Source organism: Podarcis muralis, chromosome 12 (assembly GCF_964188315.1).
Source record: "Podarcis muralis chromosome 12, rPodMur119.hap1.1, whole genome shotgun sequence".
NCBI classification, from domain to species: Eukaryota; Metazoa; Chordata; class Lepidosauria; order Squamata; family Lacertidae; genus Podarcis; species Podarcis muralis.
In genome coordinates, this window is record NC_135666.1 from 26,885,693 (window position 1) to 26,907,934 (window position 22,242).

A 22,242-nucleotide genomic window follows, 5' to 3' on the forward strand; every position below is an offset into this window, starting at 1 on the left:
TGATCCCGGGACCTCCAGGGGACAGGCTGTGCTTCCCTCCAGGCGCTTTGTCACCCCCCTCTGTGATGGTGCATGGGGCGGCCTGTGCCCACCGCACCCACCCTGCTCTGCCCCTGCTTACTCCACCTTTGGGTACACTGCCTGCCAGACAATAACATGAACCAAGTGTTGACAAACCACAATTAACAGGCATTTGCCTCTTCCGATTTACCTATTTAATCCCTCATGCCGCACCTCGTCTGACGTCTCTTGTTTTCATTGTTCTGTATGGAAATTAAAAGATATAAATGTAAGAATCTTCTTTTGTTCTGGGTTCTCCTTCATCGCCTGTTTGTTACGTGAGGGGGGACCCTGTTGCCAACCGTCTTTATTTTGTAATAAAGATCAGGCTTATAGCCAGTTTGCTTTTCTTCAAACAAACAAACAAACAAACAAATACTGACTGGTCCTACTAGCAGAAACCCACACAATGACTGCTACTAGGCAGGCATGGCCAAACTTGGCCCTCTAGCTGTTTTGGGACTACAGTTCCCATCATCCCTGACCACTGGTCCTGTTAGCTAGGGATGATGGGAGTTGTAGTCCCAAAACAGCTGGAGGGCCAAGTTTGGCCATGCCTGTATGAGGCTTCCCTCCCTTCTCCTAGCCCCTCCTCCATTGGCTGGAGGGGGGGGTCAGGAGTCCTATAAGAGCAGCATGCAGTGGGGAGTGAATGGGAGATAACGCATACATTTCTGCTTGCCCTGTGAAACTCTCAGAACATTTGTAACAACACAATGCTGTATTCCTTCCTCTGTGACTTTCACCATCACTATACAGAGAAGTACCAGAGCCAAACATAACTGGGTCTCCTGAAAGATGCATCAAGTGATGAACTCCAATGGCACCAAGATTTTCTAAAATGTACAGAGCCATATGCTGGATCTATGTGGGGAATATGGATCTGACCACATGATATAGAAATACATGCTTGATGGTGTCAGGAAGGGAGAACCCAGCATTCTTCTGAACGCTGCGGCAGATTTGGTTTATATAACTTGCACTGCTCTGAGATTTGTCATGGAAGAATGTCTAGCTTATATAAACAATGACTACCTAGATAGAAATTATTCATGGGGAAAACCAAATTTCTCTAACTCTCCCTTCACTTTCCTTCTTGATCTATGAGTAAGCAGGACAGAATTGCCAAATGTAACTGTCACATCTGGCTGCTTGTCTCATTGCTTTGAATCATACTCCTCTCCAGCAGCTCTAAAGGCACAGGAGTTACTGGTGTATTGGTATATTAACTCAGGAATAAGCTGCACAGGAACACATGTCAGGGAATCAGCTCAGGCTGCATTTTCACATCCAAGAAAACGGGTTATGCAAGTGAGATGGTACTTGAGCAGTCTGAGCTTAAAGCCAGGCTATATTATTCATGAAAGCCTGTCCATTTTGTAAGTCACCACACAACACAAATCAGTAGCAGCATATGTGGCAAGGCAGAACTGCCCTCCTGAACCCACTCTGGGGGGGGGGGGCATTAAAGAAAGGAGAGAAGTTCAATTCACATTTAAAATCAAACCTATCCATTTTGTACTTTCTAAAAAAGTATGAGAACCAAAATTCCACTGTCCTTTTGACATATATTGGGGTAAGCTATCCATTAAAATGCAGGAAAAATGTGAAAATAACATACAATAATGCATTGTTTCAGGGGAAATTGTTTTGCAAAACTGGGTATACTAGGCAAGATTGCAAAGGTGTACATTAAGAAACATTTGCAATAGAGAGCTGATGGATTGTCATGAGGACTTTTAAAAATGCAAACTGATACAGGAGTGTGGATAAATGAATCTAAGGTTTGAAAAGAGAGAAACTGAAATTAGCAGATTTGCCAATCCCTCTGTGTCAGTGATTGGCTACGGTACCCGCACTGGCGGGAGTTCCAGCTTAGAAGAGATGGCGCCACCTGTGCAACTGTCTGGTCCTGACCTGGTGCCCCAACCTGCCCCATCTCCATCTAGGTAAGCCACAGTGCTGCTACCTTCACAAGGGCAGTTCTGCACTGCTACTGAACATGACAGGATTTAGTATGGCGCTAAAGAAGCTTATCAGGGGTTTTTTAAAGGGCCTTGGCCATCAAGATCACCGTTGCCTTCATCTGCAAGACAAGCCCATCCATCTTTCCCTGTATCATTCCACATAGCCGGTCCATGATTTGAAACCATAATAGAGCACACAGTTTAAGGTATCTGCAGAGGAAATGCCACAGCCTAGTGCCAGATGCCTCAGTTTAGTGAGAGAATCTCCATATTGCAAGAGAAGAAAATCTCAAAACCACCACCAGAAAAATGATTGCAAGTCAGTATTCCAGGATAACTCATTAGGACTTACTTCTGCACAGAAGTGCATAGGATGGGGGATCGTTTTATTTTCATGGCAACTTCATTCCATTTCTAACAACATAAAATCCAGCTTGCAACTGGAAATATAAGCAACTTGGTTTTCTTTCTTTTTTGTCTATAATTTTGTTGTTTGAGGTTGCTTTTTGTCTTATCAATTTGCTCTTTCCACTATCCTCAATAGGGGAAAATGGCTGTGATATAATTCTTAATGCACTCTAATGTTAGCATCAAACTATTATTTCAGAGCTCTTTTTTTTAAAAAAAACCCCACCTTGTCCTGTTTTAAATGTCCTTTTAGCCTATTTCCTTTTCTTTCAACACCCATACTAGGTAAGAGAAGACAATGACTGTAAATAGAACCAGGCATTTCAAAGTACTTTCCCCACCTGTTCAGTCACTAACAAGTTGGATCATCAAGCATTCTGCTCTTTCCTTTCCATGTTGCTTATTTGGATTTAAAAGGAAGATAAAAATACTCATTTTGGGTCATTTCCCAAAGATAAGCATTTTAGAGACACAATGCACATTAAGGTCAATAGGACTTGCATGATAGACCATGTCTATAAACTACAAGTCTTTGCACATAGTCCAGGAGGTTTTTAATCTAGCATTCTTGCCATAAAGTGTTGTGGTACCAAGAGGGGGAGCAGCCTAGCTGAGAAAGTGCTAGATGTGAGCATGAGAGATGAGGGCTCAAATTCCCACATCTCCTAACTACAAAGCGATTGTGATATACATAACAGGAAGGCCCTTTACAAGTTAAACATTCTCTGTTCGTACTATGTAGGGCAGAATGAATATGGCCTCCACTTTCACGTTTCCATCTATTTTCAGGGAGCTGTACTGAAATCTGAACCAAGGGAGTACAACTTCACTGGTGCTCCTCCTGGCAATTCAGGCTGATGGTCGTCATTTTAGGGTTGCTTAACTACAGTTAATTTACAATGAAAGCATAAGCTTCTAATCTTTTCCTTGAAGTCTTGCTAGACAGAGGGAACATAGGAAGCTGCTTGTATCAATTCAGACCAATGAACTGTCCAACTCATTGGCAGCTCAGAAAAGGAAGTCCTTTCTCAGTCCTATCTGAGGCTGCTGGGGATTGAACCTCGGACTTCCTGTGTACAAGACAAATGCTCTACCCCTGAACTACAGCCCATCCCTGTGAAATGACAGAGGAAGAGGGAGTGTGCATGTCCAAGGTTTCCTGTGGCTCACTCCTGCCATGATGAACCATGGTTTACTGTGATGGCTGAAATGGCCCTAAGTATTGACAGTGGGAGAAGACATCAAAGGAAGAGGATGAAACTGATGAAAGGAAGAAAAACCAAGGCTGGATGCTTCGTTCTGGATCGTGATAAAGTCTAAGGGGTTAACTGAAAAATCCATTTTTAACTCTAGCCTATGAATGAAGCCTTCTCTGCAAAACAGTTGAAAGACATTTCTCTGCCAAGAATCCTTCTAAATTAGCAGTTTGAGAGACAGCTTCATTGTCAAGGTTTCTCAGTATTTATGGCCGCTAAACCATGCCGTACTTTAATAGATATACAAATCCTCTCGTGCCAAGAGGTCATCAAAATGCTACTTGAGGGTGCTACTGGAATATTATTATGGTTTGTTCCTGCAAAAGCTCAGAAATCATACAAATAGTGCCCATAGCACTTCTCATAGTTTCATATCAACTGTCTCTAAATCGCCAACCATTACAAATACTGTCAGGTTTAATGGATGGGTGTCTTGGGAGAGGAATGACATACATTTGCCGTCTTAGAGACAAGTCTCCTTTAAAGGTTTTCATTCTGAGTTTGCACGACCAGAGAGGTCTTGCCTTGATGGGCTCTCCCTTGTATTTGCTTCAGTGGAGAAGAGACCAGCTCCCTCATTGATTCTTCCACTTGAAAAAAAAGGCAGGTGGAATGGATGGACACTTGAGGATTTGAATCTCTGAACAATGACTCTTTGAAACACAGATTGGTGGAACAGGAAACTTACTGAAGCAAAGAAAAAAGGTTCAGGTGGACTAATGCTGGAAGCCTTTAGCCCTTAGCAGTTCAGGCTGACTCATCTCATGCTGCTTTCCTTAAATATTGAATAGAACTCTATCTGTAGTTCCTATTTCTGCCTATCTGTACTGCCTTGTCACTCTCTTACGCCACGTCCTCTTTCTGTTTCTTAATCTCATCCCTTTTTCTTTCTTTCTTTCTTACTTACTTACTTACTTACTTACTTACTTACTTACTTACTTACTTTTGCATCCACCCTCCTGAATGTTATCACACATCTGTTCTAGTGTTCTCGAAAGTCCGTTGGTAAACAAATTGTCCTCCCCAAATAAAACCAGATGCTCCTTTGTCTTAAATTATCTAGGCTTTCAGCATCCCTATAACTCATTCGGGCTTTGCCAGATGTCTCCTAGGAAAATGTCACTGGAGCTATATATGAATATCAGAAGCTACTTTATGCCATGGTCCATCCAGCTCAGCATTGTCTACACCTGCCTTCTCCTGTCTTGTTTCGACTAGAGCTCCTATCAGTTCCCCAGCCAGCAAGGTCAGTGGTCGGAGATGATGACAGTCCAAAATATCTGGAGGTCATCAGGCTGGGGAAGTCTGGTTTACAATGTCTGGCACTTAGTTTTCTGGGTTCTATGTAGCACTATCTGGATTTGCACGTCATGCATGTACTGAACCAATGAGCTATGCCCCTTCCCCTAAGTAGCTCCATATCCACACCTCCTTACCCCAAGATAAAAAAAAAAAACCACAGCAGCCTTTTGGCTATATATTTATGGAAGAAAAAAATGAAGCTAAAGCCTGGAGACATCACAACATTAGGGACATGTTTATATTGGGTGGAAATGTGCTTCAGTGTAATTTGAGAAATATACCACTTCTTTTTGGGGTTATACAGACAGATTCAAACTGTTCAACCAACTAGGTCAGTATTGCCTTCACCAGCAGCTTCACAGAATTGTGAAGTTGGAGGGGATCCCAAGGGCCATCTAGTCCAACCCCCTGCAAGAGTCATGACTCTTTGCCAGCCCTAACCTGGAGAGGCAAGGGATTTGTTTATTTTTAGACTATATATATCTCCTCTAAGTGGTGCACAAAAAACTAAACCAACAACAGACAACTTAAAGAATAACAAACGTTACAAAATGCACAAATATACAAGTGTTACTTTAAGAGAAATTGCTAACACACATAGAGCAATATCACTGCCTTCTCCTTCCGATACACCTCCCCACTTGGTCTCTTGGCTCTCATCTGGGACTTTGTGCAGCCATGCTGCCTCTCACTCACCCAGGGCCCAAATCATCTCATAAATCTCATAACCAAGAAGGATGTGGGATGCTGGCATTGCCTTGGTCTCTTAACTCTTGACTTACTTTTGATGGGCAGGCACCAAAGCAGATGGAGCTATCCACGTTTAAGATACTCTCAGGCTACCCACATTTCAGCAGTGCCTTGTGCAAGGCCAAAATGCAGCACACTTCCCTTCCCAATGCTGAGATCGCTTGCAGCTCCACCCCTGGAAGTGAGCTCCTATGCCCCTCCACTCACCATTCCTTCTCCCCTCCTTCAGCTGCTTTGTCCCCAGGACCTTTGGGATGCATTGCATGCGAGCTGAACACTAACTAAACTACAGCTTCTCCCCTATGTGTAAAAAGACACAGTTGGGTATGAAATTCTGCCGCACCCTCTTATTGTGACATTGTTGTGCCATCTGGGTTCTCGTGTGAAGAACACGTGTAAGAAATCAGCTGCAAACCTGCTGTCTCTCAGTAAGAATTTTGTCGACTAAGGCTTATAAACAGACTTGATATTTGGAAATGGAGTGCATGAAACCTGATACTGATGAGTAAGCAAACTGCATATAAACATTGCCAGGAAAGGAGATGCAATGCAAATGAGAAATGTCTGCAGCATTATAATCCATTTATCCTTTAATGCAGAGATGACTTGAACCTGTGACATTCCAGATATTCTTGGACTACAACTCCCATCAGCCCTTGTCACTGGCTATTCTGCCTGGGGCTGGGGGGGTCCCACAACATCAGGAGGCCCCTCCCTGCTTTGCTTGGGAATAAATCTACATCTCAAGAAGAGAAGTGTGGCCATTAATCAGTGTTTCTGTACTTGTTACATTCTTATTACCACAGTTTTGTTGGTGTTATTATTGAAGCTTGCTTACCATTAGCCAGGTTTCAAGCAGGACTAAAATTCTTGCCATGGGCTTACTCTCAAAGTTCTCCAGAAGAACATACTATCCCTTTGATATTCATATTTTTTTTAAAAAAAAAAACCCTGTCTAGTACATTTCAAAGACAGCTTCAGTAAGGTAAGTGAAACCTAGTAAAGGCTATTGATAAACACCATTCAAGTCACAGCATTTTAAAACCACAGCATTTGAAATCAAACACTACATACATTATTATTTTTACATATGTCTCCCTCACCTCTCTCCATATGAATTGACCCAGACTTTGAGATCATCCTCTGAGGCCCTTTTTCATGTACCTCTTCCACAAGAGGCCCGGAGGGTGGCAACATGAGAACAGGCCTTTTCTGCAGTGGCCCCCCGTTTGTGGAATGCTCTTCCCAGGGAGCTTCATCTGACACTTTCATTATAGGCCTTCAGGCACCAAGTAAAAACATTCCTCTTCAACCAGGCCTTTGGCTGAGTAATGTCCTGTATGAGTCCTAAATGAGTCTGTGGGAGGTGGTGGTGGGGAGGGGGTGCTATTGGTTTGGTTTGTTCTTGTGTTTGTTTTTATTCTGTATTTTGTGCTTATATATTGTATTTTTATGTTGTCAACTGCCCTGAGGTCTACAGATGAAGGGCAGTATACACATTAAATAAACAAATAAAATGCTGTATACCCTGTCATCTATACATGATAGTTTCTTGGGTTTTTTAAATAAGTCGATAGTACTGTGCATCTAAGTAGTTTCACTCAGCAGTTGGGTGGTGAAATAGAGGTGTTTGAGTCTGCACTTCATAGTATAAATTCTCCCTTCTGCTAATAAAATAAAATAAAATAAACCCACCAGTTTCCTTTAAATGAAATCTCTAGCTCTGAAACATATAACTAAATGTACTAGATTTAAAAGGAAGGGAAGAGAATGGGTTGAATATATATTAAAAACTATGTCCCAGCAGTGAGGCATAATGGACTGTGGAATAATTTCCCTGGGGAGAATTTGGAGGTGGGGTGGGAGACAGAGATGCACTCAAGAATCTAGTGCAGACTGGAGAATACTTAGTTTTATAGTCCCTAGCTAGGGGAAGAGTAATAAAGAGGCAGGGGAGTTTTGCCTTGGGCAGCCCAGGCCTATGCTCATACATTAGCAGTTGTTCCTGCAGAATTGATCTCCTATATTAGACAAGTAGACCGTCCAACTCTGCCCTACTTCACTTTTTAAAAGCCAGAAAAATCCTTTTATTTCTCTCTTTTTATGGTGCAACATTCCATCACTGCTGAGCAGGAAGGATTGCTGAGATAGTCCTTAGGATGCTAAAGACAGCTGGTTATTCCATATCCCTCTCCAGCCCACAAAGTGTCAATGGAATTTAGTCCCAGTTCTGTTCCCCAAGCAATGGAAAAATTATCCACATATTAGAATTTCAGGTAGCTCCTCTTTACACTGTTACGCCTTCAATATTAGTTCTTTCTCACTTCCGTTAAAGGCTTCAGGTGTCTCCATGCATGCGGTTTCATTTGTGGGCATAATGTGGCATGGTATTGGCCGTAAGGGTGGATTAACTATGAAGACACGGCAGCATTTTCCTCTCACTGCATCATAGGCTATGAAGTCCTAATGAAGCATAATAAGCAAAATCCATTAGTGCTCATCCAGCAACCCTATTAAAAAGAAAGATAGTGTGTTGTTGTTTTTCTAAGTCAAGAAACGGAATACAAAATAATTGTTGTGTTTGAACAACCTCTGATGTTTGAGGGTGTGGGTGTGCTGCCATAGCAGCATCTAAGCGACTGGTCAGCAACAGGTTAGCACAAAGTTAATGCAAAGCATTGCAGCCTCTCTGTGCTATGTGGGCAGCAGCCACCGATTCCCCATGCATAATTTACAGCTGGCTGCACGGATTCTACCAAATCTGGAGTCTTTGAAAAGTTAATGAGGACATTCTGGGCTAGGCTACATTGGGGATCTCCAAAGTTCTGAGCCGAGCTGCTGACTGCATTTCCTTTCCTCCGAATGCCATCAAAGTGGTGCGTCTCTAAATTAGTCAATACACAAGAGAGGAAGCCAAAAGGAAAACAAGGACGGTTTGTGCCTTTATGCAATGCTCAGGTACAGTTAGAGACAGGTCTCCTTTCAGGATGTGAACACACTGCCTGAGCAAAAATTAACTGCATTTTTAAAAAACCATACCCGCAGAAGCATATAATGTGAATCTGGCTGCTTCGTGCTATGGGACCAGAACTTTTTTTTTGCTTGTGCTCATAGACCACCCTTCTGCAAATGGTTCCAGGATGGATTACAAAATACACAATCTATAAATGCAACTTAATAATGTGGTTCTTGGTGGATCAACCAGATATAGATACAAGTGGGCCACTTACGGCATATCTATGGGCCTTGATAGTTGAAGTGGGTAGACTTGATGCTCCCCTAAAAACCACAACTTACAAATTAAGCAGCCAGAGACTACATTTCAAATGTAAAGTATGGACACAACCCATGGTCTTTGATATGCACACCCAAAAACGTAAAGCGGAAATGTAACAAAGTTTGGGGTGGGAGGGGGACAAAGAATAATACAGAAACAGGTCAGGCCACAATCCTGTCCTATCCTTATCTGGACATAGACTTCACTGAACTCAGTGGGAATTGCTTCTGATCAGACCTGGAGAGAAATGGGTGGTCCCTACAGCTCCTGATGAGCGTATACTAGTTCACAATTTCAGAAACAATGTATGAACCAACCAACATACAGCCATCTTTTGAAAATTGCCACATCTCCCAATTTTGAAATGCAGTTCTCCAGCCAAGCAATGTGTATAAAAATGCATATACTGGAATAAAGTGTGCATATAAATGCATATAAATGGGACGCGGGTAGAGCTGTGGGTTAAACCACAGAGCCTAGGACTTGCCGATCAGAAGGTCGGCGGTTCGAATCCCCGCAACGGGGTGAGCTCCTGTTGCTTGTTCCCTGCTCCTGCCAACCTAGCAGTTCGAAAGCACGTTGAAGTGCAAGTAGATAAATAGGTACCACTCCGGCAGGAAGGTAAACGGCGTTTCCGTGCGCTGCTCTGGTTTCGCCAGAAGCGGCTTAGTCATGCTGGCCACATGACCCGGAAGCTGTACACCGGCTCCCTCGACCAATAAAGCGAGATGAGCGATGCAACCCCAGAGTCGGCCACGACTGGACCTAATGGTCAGGGGTCCCTTTACCTTTACCTTATAAATGCATAAGTTAGTGAAAATAACATACAAACCTGCATCACACTAGGGAAGATTGTTTTGCAAATATGTGCATATTAAGGGGAAATGTTACCATTAAACTACTGGTGAATTCCCATGATTAAATATAATAATAATCTGCAAACTAATGTGGAAATGTGGAGAAGTGAATTTAAGATTGGAAAAATCAAAAACCAATAGAAACTGGAATTGACAGATTTAAGCATCCCTAGTGTAGCTGTGCAATGTTCAAACTGGCCCCACGGACATCAGTAATGTTCCTTCCTTCTCTCCCCTGTTGCCTGTCTCCTTCCTCTACTCACAGTCCTCCTCAAGGCCCTGAAATTAATTTTTAAATCTTAACCTTCATTCCGATTACGAATGGCCTTACCGAAGCACAGGTATTAATAATGACGTGAGCGCAGACAGGGCATATTTCATTTTCTCCTGCAAACCTTGCAAAAGCAGCAGCAAACAATTGTTGGCTTTTGTAGATATTGCTTGCCATCCAGAAAGCATTTCCTGAAATCAAAAGCTGGCATGGCATCAAGGGCGAAAATAATCTTCCCTTAATCAATACAGTGTGACAAGCTAACTTCAGTGGCAGCAACAATCCCCCAAGCCCGTCCTCCAAACAAACAGCAGCTTCTCTCTAGGGTTTTCCACCGTATATAATTGCTTCTCCCAGAACAGAAACCTCTAGAGATGGTTCGTTTTATCTATTGTATACACAGCTAAATAGGCTTATGTCACTTTTCTCTACAGAGCGATAAAGCTATGTTTAAATTCATTTAGACTAATGCCATAGCAGGCAGATATGTTGCAGCAATCATACTTTTAAATAAAGGCAAGGCTCACTAAAGGCTTGTGACAGCTCTCTGCAGCTAATCCCAATTATAGCAACATTTCCCTTACTTCTGGTGTGTGACAATTCCATAGGGAACATGTAGATTGTATGGATTGGGATTAAAAGAAATCAAGACTGTCAAAACCACTCACAGTAACTTGGTTAGGTTTTGCCCTTTACCAAATCAGGCATCAATTTTTCAATGACTCCCACATGTGCAATTCTCAGTTTTTGAAAGCTAATTTTTGCCGGGCCGCCTCATGGCATTATGTTATGTCGCCAGGATTGATGTGATTGGCCAACACCTGACAGTGTTTACAAAGATATGCTGAACAGGCTTAGACCCAGTACCAGAGAAGCTGGTTGCATTGATAGGAAACTTAGTCTTGAGAGAAAGGAGAAATAGACTCCAAGATCTTAAACAAGGCAGGGCAAGAGTCCTGAACGAAACCCTGCAAAATCAGTGCCTGTTCGAGTACAGCAGGTATAAGGACCCTATGGCCTTCAGATGCTGTTGGACTACAATACCCATCATCTCTGACCATTGGCTATGGTGGCTGGCAATGATGGGAGTTGGAGTGTGACAACATCTGGAGAGCCACAGGTTCCCTGTCCATAGCATAGATCAGTGTTTCCCAAACTTGGATTTTCAGCTGTTTTTGGACTACAACTCCCATCATCCCCAGCTAGAAAGGCTAGTGGTCAGGGATGATAGGAAATGTAGTCCAAAAGCAGCTGGAGACCCAAGTTTGGGAAACACTGGCATATACAATACTGAGTTAAGGGCTAATAGTCTAATTTGATGTAAGGCAGCTTCCATGCCAAGCCCTGAGCTGAAGTGATGCTGAAATGATGCAGATCTGAGTCTCATCAGCATCCTTATGAAAAACTATCTGGGACTCCCAGGTACGTCACCTTGATTTTCACAGTGGGAGAAAGGTGGGATATAAACTGAAACAAAAAACACAGTCCATTTGAAATGGCAGGATGATCACTGAAGCACACAAATGAAGCAAATAGTTCAAAGACATTTTTGATAGCAGTTTATCTTCATGGCAACTTGGATTTCCAGTACCATTAAATTAATTGTCCTGAACAAGGGAGCAGATCCATTTGCCAGGCTGGCATTTGCAGGTGCTCCTTGTCCCTGACAGGGCCCACCATCACTTGACACCTGCACTAGGTGTCTTTAAGCACCACTTTAAGCAGCTGGGTTGACAAAGCAACTTTATAATTTCCCACAATGCCCCGAGTGATGCTACATTGTTGGCCATTATGGCCAATTAAAATGGCAGCTTACCCACCCACCCCTTGAAGTGCTGCGTTGCCTCCACCACCCAAGTAAACCTGAGGGGTCCTCATCATTGTCTCAAATTATAATAGGGGCAATTGAGCTGTTGATTATGGATTCTAAGAAAAGCCATTGAGAACAGCAGGCTAAATCAGACCAATCAGATGCTTCTAGGAAGTCCACTAGGACTACTACTAGCAGGGGTATGCTGTGTTTGTCACATGCAGCACTGTTTCCCTTCCACTGCAGTTCATCTTCTACCATCTTTCACTGTTTGGGGTGGCAAAATTATGCAAACTACATAACTAATTGCATAAAATACATTAGTTCTGCTGTCATTATGCTCTTCCAGCCCCCCCCCCCTTCAGTTTAAAAGAAATGCAATGCAAAAGTTGGGACTGAACATAAATCAGTTAAATATTGTTTGCAGACTGAAAGCAAAAACAACAGTGAATACCCATTACATTCACTGGATTGATTTCCACTCTTGGCACAGGATAAATAAGCAAACATCAGTGATTTCTGCTCCCATTGGAATTCTCCTATCCACAAGAGCAACCACACAGCCCCAACCTCATTGCCACACAGCCCTCTCTGCTTGGTATGTGTGAGGGACTCTACTGCCAGAAGGCTATTGTTGTCCCACCAGATGAGCCTCTCTTGGGCAGTGGGAGAGGAGAAGAGGGGTGGGGAGACAAGGCAGTGGAGTCCTCTATCATGGCTAATAGCCATGGAGCAATCTACTCAGTGCCTTTGTCCAATCTCATTTTAAAGCCATCAATGCTCATGGCCGCCCTCGCATCCTGGGGCTGTGAATTCCACAAATGAATTATACAAGTCCTTCTTCAGTGCAAGGTGTGGAGGAGATCAATAATTAATATTGTGCTCTGGAGATTGCTCTGTCATATAAAGTTAATATATTTATGGAATCCATTGTAAATAGCCACTAGCATAGCTGGCTGTGACATCTAGGAATTGCTTCCAGGTTGTTCCAGGCAAAGAAGCTTTAAAAGCTGGCAATTTTAGGAACTCAGATGATTCCCATAGGGGAGTCACTAGATGGGATAATTAGGGGTGTGTGTGTGTGTGTGTGTGTGTGTGTGTGAACAGTTTAAATTGTGTCCTTAGTCTACCTTGGATGGAAGGCTTGTCATTGTTTACAGACAGTACGCACACATGCAAACACACACACACACACCTTTCTAAAGAGCTACTCACCAGTGTCAACAGACCACACAACAATCACACGGGAATTCTGCAACAAATCCAGATTCCAACTCTATTCCTTTATCTGCTTGAGAAATGCTATTGCAAGACCTGTAAAGTGATGTAAGCCAAGCATCAAGGGGGGGTGCAACCGCTCGTCTTATTTTCATTTTCATTTTTACCCGCCTTTCATCAGAAGGTCACAGAATGGGTTGCAGCAATATATACCACATATAATAAAAAATAAAATAAAAAATTGTGCAGTAGCACCTTACAGACCAACCAAGTTTGTTCTGGGTATAAGCATGAACATGGAAGCTTATACCCAGAACAAACTTGGTTGGTCTCTAAGGTGCTACTGGAGGGACGCGGGTGGCACTGTGGTCTAAACCAGTGTTTCCCAACCTTGGGCCTCCAGCTGTTTTTGAACTACAATTCCCATCATCCCTGACCACTGGTCTTGCTAGCTAGGGATGATGGGAGTTGTAGTCCAAAAACAGCTGGAGGCCCAAGGTTGGGAAACACTGGTCTAAACCACTGAGCCTAGGGCGTGCCAATCAGAAGGTTGGCGGTTCGAATCCCCGCGGCGGGGTGAGCTCCCGTTGCTTGGTCCCAAAGTAGGTACAAAATCACCAGAGTAATATACAAAACTTCTTAATCATTTGAAATGCAACTCCTGACAGAACTATGATATTGAAAATATTTTGCTTAGGTTCTGTCATTCGATAAAAGGCATCAATATACAATAGATTTAGGAGTGGATTCTGGGTGCTCACAGGAAACAATGGCTAAATAAAATTAATGAGATTGTGTAGGGATGTATAAATCTGTTAATTTCAGTTTCCCATTTTTTCCAATCTTAAATTCAAGTTACCACATTTCCATATCAGTTGGCAAATTTCTGTTAAAACATCCTCAAGAAAATCCATCATCATTTCAGGACAGTTTCTCCTAATATACACATTTTGCCAACAATCTTCCCTAATATGCACATTTTGTCAACAAATTTCCCTGATATATAATACATTTTTGTATATTGTTTTTACTAATATATTCATTTTTATGCACACTTTCCCATAATTCACACTTTTTTGGTCAGAGAACTGCATTGACATTTAGAAAAAGAAAAGAAAAATCCTGCATATTTTGAAGGAAAGCTACATTTTGGTTTGCATATTGTTTCAGGAAGCGCAGAACAGGTAGGCTTCCCATAGGCATTCTGTTGGCCACTGTGAGAAAGGTCCTAGTTGGGCCTTTGGTCTGAACCAGCAGGGATTCTTCTTATGTTCTCAGGTTTGTGTTAAAATGTGAACCAAACTGAATTTCTCTTTCATCCCTGGCTATGTGGCAATGAACGTGTGTGTGTGCCAACGTGGAGAGATACCCTGGAAGCAACAAATATCCAAAGTATCTTGATTGTGACAGGAATGTATTGCCTGACAGACAACAGAAAAAGGAATTAACCAGCAGAACTCTGCTGGGAGTTGAGGCAATCGAATTCCCTCAGGTTGAAAGATATATAGAGATGTTGTAACAGGAAATCAGGCAGTTTAGAAAAATCCATTTTGGAGAAATAATGTTTGCTTCTTCAGAAGCTCTCTCTAGGGTTATGAAGGACAAGGTCTAAACACTAAGAAAGGATGGATCTTTCTCGCCAGCCTTTACAACTTCAAATGGGGACTGAATACTTTCCTGGGGGAAAGTTGGTCAGCTCTCTTTACGGAAACATCAAGGAGGAGACAATAGCTAAGAATTTCAACCATATTTGCCATGATAATGTAAAGCTGGACTGCATAGCCATGCCTACTACTATATCAAGTCCACAGGGAGTTCCTTTGTTTTCCTACAGACTTTTGTATATACTAAGGGAAAGTGCAAGCAGTGGCATCCCACAAATATATTTATTGGGGCTGGTGATATTTAACTTAGGGCAAAGACAAACAGATATTCTAAGGGTCGCAGAACAGGGTCAGAAGGCACAAGATCTGTTGGGGACCCAAATAACTGAGTTGGCTTGGAACCCAAATATCTATAAAGGTGCACTTCTTTCCATATCCCTCTGCCCATGTTTAAAGATATTCTGCAGAGGCCCATCACTAGGTGCATTCTTTATCAGAGGTACAGTAGCCCACAAAGAAGGAAAAGAATTTCCTAGCAGTGGTGCCCCAGTCTATGGATTAGATTCGTCAAACACACTCACCAGCCTCCTACAGTCTTTCTGGGACAAGACAATTCACCCAGGTGCTTTAATTATTTGTAATTTTTTAATTGTTTTAATGTTGCTGGCTATGGTTTTATGACTATACTTATCTTGTGATACAATTGACAGTATACCACCCTGAAATCCTAAATAGACTGGTGGGATATATTCTTGTCAGGACTCAGGAGTTGTTGCTGCCTCCCATGTCATTCCTCTCCCTGCTAGCTCAAATGAAGACACAGGTGAGGCAGAGGGGATGGGATGGCAGTAGCAGCTGTGTATAATTACCCAGATACAACAGGGAGGAGGAAGAGAGAGAACAGGAGAATATATGAAGGAAACCACTACAACAGAAACCGTCTGTGGCTCTAGATAAGCCAATCTACACAAAGGGAAATGGGCTAGCTTGCAGATTCAATGGTGAGAAGGGTACCTAAGTCCAACAAGTGAAGGTCCCACCTGGTGGTCTCTGACGAAGGGACTATCTACAGCTCTGAGGAACATCGGCCTTGGGGAGCACTAACACTAAGCAGCTTTGGATCTGGTCAGTTCTTGGATGAGAGGCCATCTTGGCTTCTTCAGGTTTCTAATTGTGGTGAAAGCAGTTTGAATACATCTCTGCCCAAGCATGAAGATTTCCAGAATATTGTCTTCTGTTTCCCCACAATCAATTGCCGATCAATGAATGTGGTCATGGGACCCTCCAGACATCCTTGTTATTCATGATGCTGTTAGGGCTATCTTAGAATCAAAGAATCAGAGTTGGAAGGGGTCCCAAGGATCATCTAGTCCAAACCCCTGCAATGCACTTTCAATACCATTTGCACCTGCAAAGGTTTGGGGGCAGTCATACTGTTTCAATCTGTGCATATCCTGTAGCTTCCTGCTAAAATCCTATAACTTTTAATGCCCCAAATTTTCTGAGGATTTTTTTTTTTTTGCTCTGCTTTTCTTGTGCTAAAAGCCCCTCTAGATAGCAATAATGTGGTAGCATTAGGAAATCATTGCAGAACTACTAAAAAACAAACAAACATGAGTACACTATTGTTTATCAAGAACATGTTGCAGAACATACACCCACAATACTGTTAATGTGCGCACACACACCCGAACAAGATTTCTTGGATGCCAAGCTCCAAGTCTGGTGCAAGTACTCTTTGGTAAGAGAACTCCAGCAGATTTAAAAGCACAAAACATGCAGCAAAATATAGGCTGTCAGGCCTTTAAAATATGCCCTTCCAAGTCAGTTTCAAAATGTCTCCTTAAAAAGTTCCTTTCCAAAGCTTCTGTTCCCCCAGCATAGGAAAAGACCTCATGCTTGTTAAGTTAAAAATTGGCTTACTTACAAACTCTTCAAAAGTCTGGTCCATGTGCTTTTCCATACATCAGTCAAAAATGTTGCACAGGCAGCAAAACGTAGCTTAGTTACAAAATGGTAAAAGTTCCTAGATTGCTGATACAGGAAACAAAGAGTGGCTGGTGAGAGCCATGCAAATGACCCAGAACAACCAGCCACTCTTTACATGCTCAACTTCTCATGTACACAGGGGAGGAGGAGACAATAGGCTTGATTACCTACTTCCTCCCAAGAAAAGGGAAGTGACATAGCTAAGTCTGGCAGGACGTCTTACTCTATAGTATTAACCCTTCCATGCATTAATTAGACTTAAGGAAATCTAAGTGAGTCTGGTTATCCAACAAATACAACACCAATCTGGAGTGGCCCTATCTGGAGCAAAACACGTGTCTGCCCCTGGTATATATAATAAGATGAAAACTGCTTACAAACTGTAGGAACAGTGAATTCCACTGTGACACTGCAAACTGCTTTTTCTTGTTCTGCCAAATGGCTGTTCAGTATGAAAAATGGCTCACTGTCAGCAGAGAGCCTTCTTCTCCCTCCTGAGATCAGCATTCTTCATTGTTTTATTGAGATAAACTGACAGGACATGCAGACCTGGAACTTTATTTTTGCACATACTAAATTGCAAATCAAGGTGCTGTCAAGGGGGACTGGCAACAAAACAATGAACTGGAATCGGACCAGCTCAATCAAATTTGCATTGAGCAGCCCCGACAAAAGCACCACTGATTTAATATCTTTCAGGTGAGTTGGCACGTAATGAGTTGTTATTTTTTAAAGCCAAACAAACCGTTCACACGTGTTGGCTACTATTTGTCATCTTTATCACAAGAACTGTAGCCATTACCATCTCCATGTTTATGTAGCATTCAGCTCAGCCCTAGGAATTCTGCACCCTAGTCCTTGCTGCATGGTGAAGTCACTGTGCCAATGACCTTCCAGCAAAGCTGTCAACATACCCAGAGAACTAAATCTTGTCCAAAGCATTAAAGCAGGGGTAGAGAACCTCAGTCCAGGGGCCAAATGCTACTCCCAGGCCTCTCTGTCTGACCTTTGGGACTCTCTGCAATCATGCCTCTTCTCTCCAGGACATACCCAACTGACCCTGATTTGCACCCACTTTAAGTGTTTTACTTGGTTGGAATGTGGCCTTAAACTGTGATAACTTGCTTAGATTCAGGACAGGTGTGTGCAAAGGTGTGTAGAAACTAGAAATTCAATTTAAAGCTGAATCTACCAAATTTGCATGTTAGAACTGAATTGCCAGCCATTCTTTGAAATTCTCCAAATTTTGCAAGGCAGATCTACGACCAAACGTTAAAAAAATAATAATGCCCGTATCAGGTGAAAGTGAGCATAAAAAGAATCTTTGTGAAAATAACATACAAAAATGCATTATATAAGGAGAAACACTTTGCAAAAATTTGCTGTTAGGAGAAATTTTCACTAAAACATTGAAAGGTTTTCAGGAGGATTTTTCCCCAATTGCAAATTGCTGTGCAAATGTGGGGAGAACTGAATTTAAGATTGGAAAAACGGGAAACTGAGAGAATGGAGATTGATAGATGTGTTCATCCCTGATGGAAACTAGCCTACAGATGGAAACTAGCCTACAGCACAAGGGTAGAATTCGCATTTGTTCCTCTGCCCACTTTTGCCTCTAACCCCATGCACCCCTGGCATGTAAGCTGCCCAGAAGAGATTGCAGCCCTCAGGCTGAAAAAGGTTCAGCACCCCTGCAATATAGCAAGGCAGGAAGAGTATTTCTGGTTGCTAACATGCCCAACCATTCTTGGGAAAGTATATTTATTCCATTTAATTCTCCAAGAGATTGGGGGGGGGGGGTACAGCTTAAACAAGAAGTCTCATTAATGATATCTTTCATTATGCAATGCAGCAAAGAACAATAAGGTAAGTGTTGGCTGTTTTCAAAACCAATGTCATTTTGGGCTACATGAGATAAAAGAAGCTTCCCTTTAAAAGCTCCCCCCTCTGCAGTCAAAACAACAGGGTACCTGGAATTATGCATTCAGAAATACCAGCCACATCCAGGCTCCTTTGAAGGCTTCGTTCTTTAGTCTTAGAACAGCTGAAAATTATCAGTGTTCAAGAGAAGTGTTTTTATTATAGGATGTCCAAATGATCAAGCGTTCTAAATCCAAATTGGTGAGGAGCTGGAAGATGATTTACTCATTTTGGTCACCACATGCTTTGAGTAGCTTCACGTTGTGGCTATTATGGTCAGGCAGCAATCCTGCGCCCGCATACCTGGGAGTAAGCCCCACTGAACACAGTGGGACTTCCAAGCCAACTTTTCAGCTGTTTGTAAAAGCTACATTTGAATGAGGATCAACACACTAAGCTCTGTCGTCCCCGTCCCCCCACGGACCCTGGGTTCCTATGCACACCATCCTACCTGAGATGAAGGGCAAATTTGAAGAAGGGAGCCACATCTTACGCATCTGATTAAGAACCCCAGATTTTGCAAGGTTCAAAATGATAGCATATGGTGATTGATATGGATCAGCAGAAATCTGAACTGTGCATTGAAATGCCTTGGAGGAACATGCCTACCCTTGGAAGCAATCACACTGAAACCTTTTGTATGGAAAATAAGAAAGCTACATTTCTTATGGGAAATACATGTCTGATAGTTAAGTCCCAGCTCTATCTAAGATGGAGGTGCACAGGGCCACGTTTGGTTCTTGATCTCAGATGTTGGACAATGTGATGTTTGTGATCTACTTTGTCGTTTCTATGTGCTGTAAACTGCCTTGAGTACAGTACAGTAGCAAAAGGGGTCTACAAATTTAAAGTAAAAATGAAATTTGCATTGTAAGTTGTCCAGACCAGCTTCTTGTGCAATTGGGACCAGAGGCAGTTTTAGGGTAGCATGACCAGTGCAGCAGCATTGGGATCTGCAATGCAGGGGGTGGCACAACAATGCTTCAGAGCAGAGCGTGAGAGGTGGGGGGCACCGAATATTAGCAGGGTGCTGCTAATACACAAGGTGCTGCTGAAATTTGAAAGCCCAAAGTCCACCACTGTTGAGATGATATTCTCTGCACCAATGCAAATGTCCAACAGGAAAGTACAGTGGTACTTCGGGTTACAGACGCTTTAGGTTACAGACTCCGCTAACCCAGAAATAGTACCTCAGGTTAAGAACTTTGCTTAAGGATGAGAACAGAAATTGCACGGCGGCAGCGGGAGGCCTCATTAGCTAAAGTGGTACCTCAGGTTAAGAACAGTTTCAGGTTAAGAACAGACCTCCAGAACGAATTAAGTTCTTAACCCGAGGTACCACTGTACATACAAAAAGATTAATTCACTTGCATGCCAGGAAACTTCCTGTGCATGCCAGGAGGAGTGTATACAACAACGATGGAATAAGAGAGCATGTTAGACGAATTGTGTGGAATACAAACATCTGAATAAAAATGATCTTGCCCATGCCACCAACCCTACTGCTCAATTAACAGGCAACCGTTTCCCCCAAACAATGCTTGCAAATTGAATTGCAATAAACACAATAGACAGCCCATTTGTTGAGATTTAGCTGGATATCTGCAAATAAGTGATTGCATCTCAGGTTGAAATCCCAGCAGCTGATCCATTGCCTGAGCCTAGAATACACGGCAGGTGCACGAATGTCTTCGGGGATAGCAGCTGTCTCTAGCCATGGTATCTGATGAAGCCACCCAAGGTATCAGAGCACATAAGTCACACTAAGAAAGCTTTTTGGGGCGGCATTCAACAGTTCCAGCTTAACAACAGGGGCTGGATTAAACTGGCCTCCAAGGCTACCAAAGGAATGTTTAATATGAGAAGCACTATTTTTTCCCTTCCCTTTTATCTCTCGTAAGGAAAGAATAACAACCTGGATTTAAGACACTGCGGTTTCTCTTGTTGAGGAAGCAGGCTGGAAGTGGAAGGAAATATAGAGGTGTTGTGGCTTCACAGACCTGCTGGAAATGAGCATAAGCTCATTAAGTTGCCATCCTCTGACCTTCAGAACACAGTGGGATTTACTTCACAATAAACATGCATAGGATTCCTTTTAGGAAAGCCCAGGCTCAAATCTCATACTGATAAGATACTAGGTATCTTACGAGTTAAGTATAATTGTTTAATACTGAAATGGAAAATAATGATGCGTTGGAATGTGTATTGCTGAACGTTTAACATGGAACATTCCATCGAAGTTAAGAAGAACTCTCTGGGTACCTGATGAGTGCTGTCTGAATGAAGTCGCAGTTTGCCCAGTAGAAAGCAGCTTCCGAAACATGCTGTGCATGTTCTGCCACTCACAACAAGCAACCTTTTGGACATTTCTTCTGAGGACTTCATATGGGAGATCATTAAGCACATCACAAAGAGACAGAAAATAAACCTGAAGAACACTGAATTTAAAACAAATTCCTTTTGCAGACTCTGAATTACCGTTATTCACATGTGACAGCTGTGAAATCTCTGAATGTGTAATGATCAAAAAACTTGTCAATTAAACCTTTCAACTTACTTTTTATACACACACACACACACACACACACACACACGGGGGACACTGAAGAATACTAATAATTTTCAGAATGATGCTCTTGCATAGACAGGTGGTGTTCAAAAGCACAGAAAGATGCAAATATCTCTCTTTCAAAATGCCACTGTTGAATGACAGAACCTGATTGCTGACCTCAAAGGAAGAGCAAAACAAAGAAACTGGATTGTCTCCTCTAAAAGTATCCTTGTGTGATATTATTTAATCAACAAAACAATTATAAGTTACTAGCCTTTGTAAATATCTTCATATATTGTCCCTAATTTGCAAAAATGATGTTTCTGATTGCTGCTGACAGCTCTGAAAGGCTCAAGAATATCTATCTTCCTCAAGAATCAGTGGGTTTTCCAACAGCATCGACAGAAATTGTTCACAGCAGAATTTATTTTTTCCCCAAGAATCTGTCATTCAAATGCATCAGGGTATTGTAAAGAATAAGTCCACTAGACAGGGTCTGCCATGGTAGGTGCCATAAATCCAAGAGGTAAGTGAAAACAGGACATGAATCAGTCTCAGGGAGTTTCTGCCACTGGATTGAAAGTTACAACTAATATTTTATTCTGGCATTAATGCTAACAAGGGAGTAAACTTCCTCAGTTTTCACTGTGAAGTTGCTCAATTGCCCGTGTCATTTCAAGTACCTTATTAGTCAAGTGTTTCTTAAGAGGGAACTGCTGCAGTATTAAAATGGACCTGTGGATTATACTCATTTTAATAGTTCTAATTGTATGAAAATTGGCAAGTTTTATGCACAGGGCCATTTCAGAGTATGTATTTAAATAGGAGACTGTAATTTTCATATCTTCACAACAGCATTGCATCAGCCTACATCAAACAGCTTCAAATGTAACCCTCTGGCTCACTCCAGAGAAATTTAGGCCAAATCCACTCCATACATTTAAGGATCCTGGGATATGCCATTCACTAAGAGTGCTGAATTGTTAGGCCTCTCCCCTATTC

General features: G+C 42.2%; 1 long non-coding RNA gene across 1 annotated transcript in view; it reads right to left on the minus strand.

Moving 5' to 3' along the window:
- Window positions 1–210: 210 nt before the first annotated feature.
- Window positions 211–22,242, minus strand: part of LOC144329271 (uncharacterized) — a 179,078-nt gene continuing 157,046 nt past the window's right edge. The window contains exon 3 of the long non-coding RNA XR_013394748.1: window positions 211–263. This is a non-coding gene — a long non-coding RNA (uncharacterized LOC144329271). The remainder of the gene's footprint in view (window positions 264–22,242) is intronic.